Here is an 8,029-nt window from a genome sequence, read left to right on the forward strand (position 1 = left end):
GTGCACAAAAGTGCTCATGGTGTCATTTTGGCCTCCATTCAGAAAGACGGGCAGTGGGACTGAGGATTTCTGATTTGAAGACAGGAGACACATCATCCCAGTTTTTGGTGGGCACACCCCACATAAAGCAGACGACAGGAAATTTCTTAGGGAGCTATTTCATCAATCCTAAGGCGAAAGCTCATGCCCCCCTCACCCCTCTTCACGGGAACATCCTGCCTCTGCTGGCATAGGGTCAGGGCAGCAGTTGCAATGAGCGAAAGATGTCCCAAGTCCATAGTAGGCAGGGTGTGGCAATCCACGTGAATTTGTGTGATTCGTGAAAACTTTGTTCATGGTGGTTTTTTTGCTTCTAGCTCCATGCCCTACCAACGGCCTACTCCTTTATTAGAAAAGATCAAGATGGAACATAAACAGGCCATGGCAGACCTACAGAGGTTGGAGAAGGAGAATTCGGAAGCTTTCAGAAAATTCCAAGAGCTGGATGAGGGGTCACTCTTCTATTGGTAAGTGCCTATCTTCCAGGGGGAACACAGCATTGTGAAATGGCCAACTCTACCCAATGTTTTCTCTGCACTGCAATGTCCACGCTTCTGGGTCTTTAGCCTTAGGACTCTTAGCAAGCATCCTTTGCAAGCATCTTTTGATCTTGTGCCGCTGACACTCAGTTTTGCTAATTGTGAGAGAGACTCTTAGCTCGTCCCAGGAACAGACTCTGACCCTTAATAGGATGGAGCTCAATGGTTATTAACCTTCCCAATGCTCTGAACCTTCCAAGACAATTTGTCGTGTTTAGGTGAGCTCCAACCACAAACTCAATTTTCTTGCAACTTCTTAATTGTAATTTTCTTACTGTTACGAATCATGAGGTAAGTATCTGGTGTGCAGGATATGTGAGTTGTCACCCTTTGAAAGTGTCATGCTATCACCAAAGGAGTCATGACCCATAGTTTGAGCATCACTTCTCTGGGTAGAGGACCAATTTGCAACATGACAGTGGTGTCGGGCAGGGTCTCAGGAAGTGGCAAGTTGCCCCCATGGGTCCTCTACACCCCTTGGGTCTCCTATCCTCCCTGGGAGCGGATCTGTCCCTTACCTCCTGATGCTGTCCCATTACCATGGTCAGTGAACGGCACTGAAGGACACACTGTGGTTGGTAGACATCCTTGGATGTCTTGTTTTGTGGGCATATTCAGAAAGGGTGTGATTCCCTTTGGGACTCTCCGTTCTCTACTCTTGGCATCCGGATTGCAGCTGTCGTGGCTGCATTGGCCTCTTGTCTCTGTCTTCTTTAAGACCAGTGGGACAGATGGGTTATGGAGGCAGGGGTGGCAGGAGGAGGCTGGAAGGGCTCACTATACTGAGACTGTTCACAGCGATCTGCAGCAACAACTGCACAAGGAGAAGACACAGCTGCACAAAGTGGTGGACAAGCTGAGGCAAGAGACTAAGAAGGTGCTAGGGGAATGGATCCTGCTGCAGCACTATCTGGGGGAACTGAAAGTCATCTTTGAGGAGGAAGAAGAAGGCATCAGAGACTTCTGGACCCAGGTGCAGCAGGTAGGGACGAGCAGATGTCTGCGGATTAGGCCCTGCACCATTTCCTCCTGTTACCTTAGCCGGTCTACCCATCCGTCCTAATGTGCTTTCCCTTATCCCTTTCCTGGCCCTCGCACACACATTCATCCAACTCATTCTCATGACGACATCCAACTGTTCATCAGTGTTTCTGGAAGAGAGTCTCTTGTAAGAATTAACTGGCAAACAAACCCTGCTGCTTTTCTTGAAGCTTCAGGTCAAGCAAGGAGAGGGCTCAACAACGCAAAATACACTTCCAAGTCATTGAGATGGTCGGGATGCTGTGTACTGACTTGAGGGAGACACTTCCCTATGCCGAGGCTCATTGCCTTTGCAGAGTGCAAGTGACGTCACTTGGGAGCAGGGAAATCAGCTGGGAATTAGGAGATCCTACTACAAATGTCAAAGAGTCATTTTCATTGGCCCTGCGTTGGATTCCATGTGGCCGCTCTTCTTAAAATTCTCTGCATCCCAATGTTGTCAATTCACTCCGCTCAACTCTTGCTTCACACTGTCAGGAACCTCAGTGCGAGGTGGCCACCAGCGTTTCCTATGTGTTTCCTTGGCAAGGTCTCCCTACATACAGCTTACAGTATGGTGCCTATGGGTTGTCCAGGCATGGGGAAGGGGCTTGTGTCAGGCTGGTTGTTTTTTTGGGGGGGAGCTCTGAGGCTTTCAGAAAATAAAATCCAGACAGTGCAGCATAGTCTGGCCAATCAGAACATATTCTCCTATGCAATTTTAGTCCTGGGATATGGAGGGCAGAGGCATTGGATTCTTCTGAAATATCTGCTGTGCTTATTCCAAACTAAAGTGATCATCTAGCATGTTACCTCCTCATCTTCTTTTGTGCTCAGATTCCATCTGTGCGTTTCTATCTCTGGATCTCTCCCGGTCTCTGTTCTTTGGTGGTTTGTTTTGTTTTGTTTTGTTTTGTTTTTGTCGGTAGTGTGGGTGGTGGTGTGTTTGGCGCTATGGGCATTGTATATCATACACCAAGGATGTGCATAATCGCTTGAAGAGATTTCAGGTTTGTCAGTCTCTGCTGTGAAATGGGCATTCTTCCTACCAAGAAGCTTTGATTTTGGTAAAACTGAAAGACCACCAAGCTCCTGGTATCCTCCCTGCGTGCTTGTACAGTGAGCGAATGTACTCATGCCTGTGCTCAAAACGCTCCTAAGAACTCATTCTTCTAATGAATAGGAGCAGCAGAGACTGGAGGGAAACCTGCAGTCCCAGCAGAAGGAGAGGGAGCTGGTCAACCAGAAAAGAAGTTTGCAGAAAAGCTGCAGCATTACTTGACAGTCTCCCTGATGAGGTATGTACCAGAGTGGGAGTTGGGATTTGGATCCAGGTGGATCTCCTTCTTCTACCTCGGGTCGCTGCCTTTTGTGGTACCTGCATATTCACACCTCTCCCCCACAATATCAGAAGAAGAACAAGTCAGAGTCGTGCTGATGCAGACAAGAAGAAGTTCCCTACAGGTAACAACATGCTCGACATTCAGGGAGTTGTAGAATGATGCCCACCTTGCTCCCTTCTGAGTTTTCAGGTATCTTCTCACAGGGCTTTTCCTTGAACTCACACAGCTCTGCCTGCTTTTGCCTCCTAAGCCTGGGCTTCAATAAAGCTTGTCTTAAAATGCCAGAAGCAAATACGTTTCCACTGAGAATCATAAGCTGTATGGATGAGATTCCCATCCTTGGCTTCTCTTTGCTATTCTGTTGGCTGTTCTCTCTGTTTGGCCATTTCCCATGGGAAGTGTTGGACAGATACCTTATGTTCCGCCATTGCCAGGGGAACCCACACAGACGTGTCTGCTGAGGGATTGTTGTGAGCTCTCACAAGGCGTTGTATCGCAGACTCTTGTAGAGAAACAGGGTGTCGATTCCCAGCTTTCATCCTTAGAAAAACAAGGCCGGTTTTCTTTACTAAATCAAATCCCCCCAGAAGACTCCATGTTCCCAGGCACACATCTGAGGCGATCCTGCTCCACCATGGTAGGCTCCATCCTGCATATTGCCCGGATGGAAGGTTCCTTCTCAGCAGGAGGCATCAAGATGTCCCGTGGCTTTGTCCGGTTGTCTAAGCAGCAATGTTGTATTATGTCTACCTATAAATTGGGGTGGCCCATGGCTATTCACCACGAATATTCTGTTTTCGCCCCCATGCTGTTATGCATGGATTCAGTTTGCTATTCCTTTTGTTACAATATTGTCACAGGACTGATGGAGAATGCTTCATTCTTTCTCATAGAGCATATACGTACATTACTCCAATCAAATGTGACACTTGTTAAAGGTTGAAAACATTCCAATTTAAGGGATCAGTGACCGTTGTTCCTTAGGGATACAAACAATGGCTTCCATCGAAAGATCGTCGTTGAGCATCAGGCACCATGTGTCTTTTGGTGAGGTCAGAGTTTGAGAGCCGACACACAAGGACCCCACTAGGAATGTCCTCTAACTGCCTTCCTTCCTCCACCAGATCAGAAAAACTACAGCATGAACTGGAGCAAGCTTCAGGGCATGACGAGAGCCTCGGGCAGACAGAGATGCTGCAGCAGGGCCACTAAACATCTGAGACAGGCAAGTGACCTTCCATTGTATGACATTTCCAGAAACCGTGACATTCTTCGGGTGGATTTTCTCTCTTGACTCTGGCCTCCTGGGTGTCGATGGGCCCTGATTCTGTCTTGCCATTGAACGAAAAAGGCTACTTTGGGATCTCATTGCCTTTCTTTCTTTCTCTCACAGCACCCTTTCAGTGAATTCAGAAGACTGAAGGAAGACACAGAAAACCACAAGCCATAGCATTCTCCACTAAAGAACCAAAGCATCCCTCCTTGGTGATTGCTTCATCTTCAAAGCCCTAAGACGCCTGGCTATACTTGTCATGAAAAGCTTTGAACAATCTGTGGCTGCCTTCCTATTGTGTGTCCATAGCTGGCCATGGTGTGTAGTCCGTAGAACTAAATCTGACTGGAAAAAAAAAATAACACTTAGATTAACTTGCTTGTTTAGTTCATTGATTTCAAGTTTGCTTGCTTTGACATTTTGATGTTCTCTGTTTTGCATAAAAGTTTTTGATTGCTTTCTTCTTGGTTTATGCTTGATATGTTGCTAAGGCTAAATGATTTCTGTATCAAATGCCCTGTTTAAGCCCATGTTGAGTCAAATGACTTTGTTTATGTAAATAATATAAATATTCAAACTCTTCCTGCTTAAACTAGACTTTTGATCAAGTGCGGTGTCACACTCCTGCAATTGCAAAATTAAACAGATAGAAATGGATCACTGCATCTTCCTGGTGACTTTAGATACATTATTATTTCCCCAACAGACAGAGCTAGAAACGCGGTTGGTGTCTTCGGTGGGCATGGCATGGTCTACTCCCTGGATAGACACTGCTTGATGGAAAAAGATCCATATTCCACACATGACATCACATATTTGCTACTCCAAAAAAAAAAAATGTACTCTCCATACACATATATTCATGACATGATCATTTGCAATGGATTCTTGAGAAATACACCTGTGTCTTTCTAATTCATCTCAGGAAAACAGAACAACCATTATGCGTGTGCATAAAAAAAAAAATAAATAGGGAAACCCACATATATCTCCTTCTGAATTCCTTCAAAGATAGCAACAGTGATAACTGCAAGGTAGAGAACAAAACCCACTATAACATATTGGGACACACGGTATTTTAAGGTTCCGTTGACTGGACTTCTTATTTCACACAAATCCTTTTTTCAGATTCGTTTACTTATATTTATATGTACTGGTAGTTTGCCTGCCCTCGGTGTACCAAAGTATACAGTTTCCAAAACAACACTGCAGGGCAATGGATAAAGGAAAAGAAACGCCCATGACAAAGGCAAGGGAGTTTGTCTTGGGATGGCACACATTCAAGCAGAGTGCCTCTGGGTTCAGGGTCATTCCTCAAAATCCCTTAGGATCAGGTTAAAGCAGTTATGTCACCTCTCACCTAGATGACAGTGCAGGTTAGGCCCAGCACAGAAATGGAGAATTGAGAAGATACTCCTGTCGAAGTAGCTTTTGGAAATGATGGCTGTTGATGCACCAGCTACTCAGTGTTCATAGGAAGTAAAGGCAATGCTACCTTCTTCTGATGAGTGGGCGTGTCAGTGCAAAACTAGGAAGTGAGTCGGATGGCTGATGATACTCTACTCTTTTACTATAACAACTCTCAGAAGGTTTTGAAGAAGGGTCCGTTCCAGAGGAGTGCTTTCTTCTTGTGAAGTACCCCTAGAATCTATGTTTCTTCTGAGGGTATGAGTCATGTCTGAGAGTTAATGTGTGAGGGAAGTATTAATGTGTGGGTTCCAGTTTGGTTCCATCAAACAATAGCTGTGGAAAGCACTACTTTCTGGGGAGGAGTGTGCACATTTCAATAGCTGTCTGTGCCACCGGTCACCTTCTCCTTCTGAAAAGTAAGCCATACCCGTAGCCACACTGGAATCTAACTGAGACTTCATCATTCTGCACTTCTCATTACAACCGTGTGACCTGGGATTCCTTGACCACCTTTCCATTTGCTGTACAAACCTGGGTCTAGCCATGCCTCCCTTCAATTTGGCCCCTCACCATGGCCCTTTTGTGTCTTGAAATACGTCCCAAATAGATAATCATGGCTTCTTCTCCTCTCACCTTGTAGAATGTATGGCATTTTAATAAAATTATTAATATTCAATTAGCTGCATTGTTCTTTACTGCATTTGCTGGTATATTTGTGACCATTCCCAATTTTTGCTTATATGTGGAGTGCTAGAATGAACATGCATAAGGAGCTCTTTCACAAAGTCAAGTTTCAGATAGGATGCAATGGCATTTGTTGGAGTAGCCAGAGACTCCAGCAGACTGGGTAGAGAGAGGAGGCATCGTGCATGGACCTAGCGAATTCTGAGCATAGAACTCTCTACATAGCAGAGATCAGAGTAGAATGATGTCAGATGAAAACAACCAAATGATCTAACGTGTACTGATTGGGCTCCAGAATGACAGGGACGGAGAGTAATGAAAGAGATGTCTTGATGGGGACCGTAAGGGTTAGGGGGGAAACCTGATGGGAAGGAAGCTCCCAAGAAACCACAGGAAGAGGATAGGCAAGACTCCTACCAAAGGTGCAGTGTGTCTCTCTATTGACCATCTGTGGTAATCAGATGAGTGCCTACCCTCATTGTCATCAGAGACCCTTCAACCAGTAGCTTATTGAAGCAGATGAAGAGATGCACAGGCAAGCAGTGGGAAGAGTGCCAGATGTCTTCTTGAACAGGAGCAGGAGGGATTGATTGTATGATCCAGTGGGAGTGGGTGGTCATGCTCTTGAAAGGATGAATCCACAAAGACAGCTGAACTAAACTCCAGAGACCTACCGACGACTTTGGACCGACATCTAGTGAGTGAGCTTGCATAGGACCAGCCTAGGCCCCCTGTCTTGTAGCTTATTCAGTTTGTGGGGCTACGTCCTTGTAGTGGGATAGACCAGGAACAACATAGAAGACTGGCCCTCTCCCTGGCAATTCAGTTGGCTGTGTGCCACCTACTCCATAGAACAAAACAGTCCGTCCAATCCCCATGTGGAATATACTCACTGACTTCCAATAAATCAGGAAAATCTGGTTTTCCTGGAAGAAGGGGGTTCTACACGGCGTGCTTTGTGTCCCAGGAAAGAATCATGCATAGGAGTAACTTACTTCTGCTGAGTCATGAGGAAAGCTGGTTAGCAGGGAGTCCATTTTCATCCCACTTGACATCAGCAGCCCCTCTCCTCAACATTCCATTGTATCCTGGACACAATAGAATGCTGTGATGTCACCTGTGTTGTGGCAACTCCAACTGCCTTTGGCTTGGCGAGTACTTCAGTGCCACTAAGGTTCAGAGATGAACATGTTGGCAAGACTGCGGAATCTCCTTAGGAGAGAAAACGGACAGGGAAGAGAGACCAGAGAGAGAGTGAAGAAAGCTGACATTCAGCCTCACTTTCAAGGCTCAAAAAATAAATGCTTCAGAAGAAAAAACAGTAAGTTCTGGGCAGGAGATGAGGAGCTCTGTGGAGAAGGTTGCCTTTAGCTGGCATTGGGGTAATGGGGGCGCAAGAATTGGGGTCTCTGGGAACAAATTGGACTCCACTTCCTGACACGTCTCTGGGAAGTCGAGGATTCCAGGCTAGTAATCTGTCTCTCCCAAATGTCAGGAACTGGCAGGGCAAAAGCTCCAAGTCCGGCTGGGAGCGCTTGCTTTTCAGTCTTACAGGACAGTGTGGCTTGATGGAGGACCAGCATCCAAATGAGACCAGAATGAGGGAGGGACTAGTGGCGTGTGCTCAGCATAAGGCAGGGCATCCCTGTACTTGAACGGGAGTGGATAACTTGAAGTACTGTGAACCTTCTCTGTGTGCCCTGAGTTGCCAGTGATGTCCG

Source organism: Phodopus roborovskii, unplaced genomic scaffold, assembly GCF_943737965.1.
Source record: "Phodopus roborovskii unplaced genomic scaffold, PHOROB, whole genome shotgun sequence".
In the NCBI taxonomy this organism is placed as follows: Eukaryota; Metazoa; Chordata; class Mammalia; order Rodentia; family Cricetidae; genus Phodopus; species Phodopus roborovskii.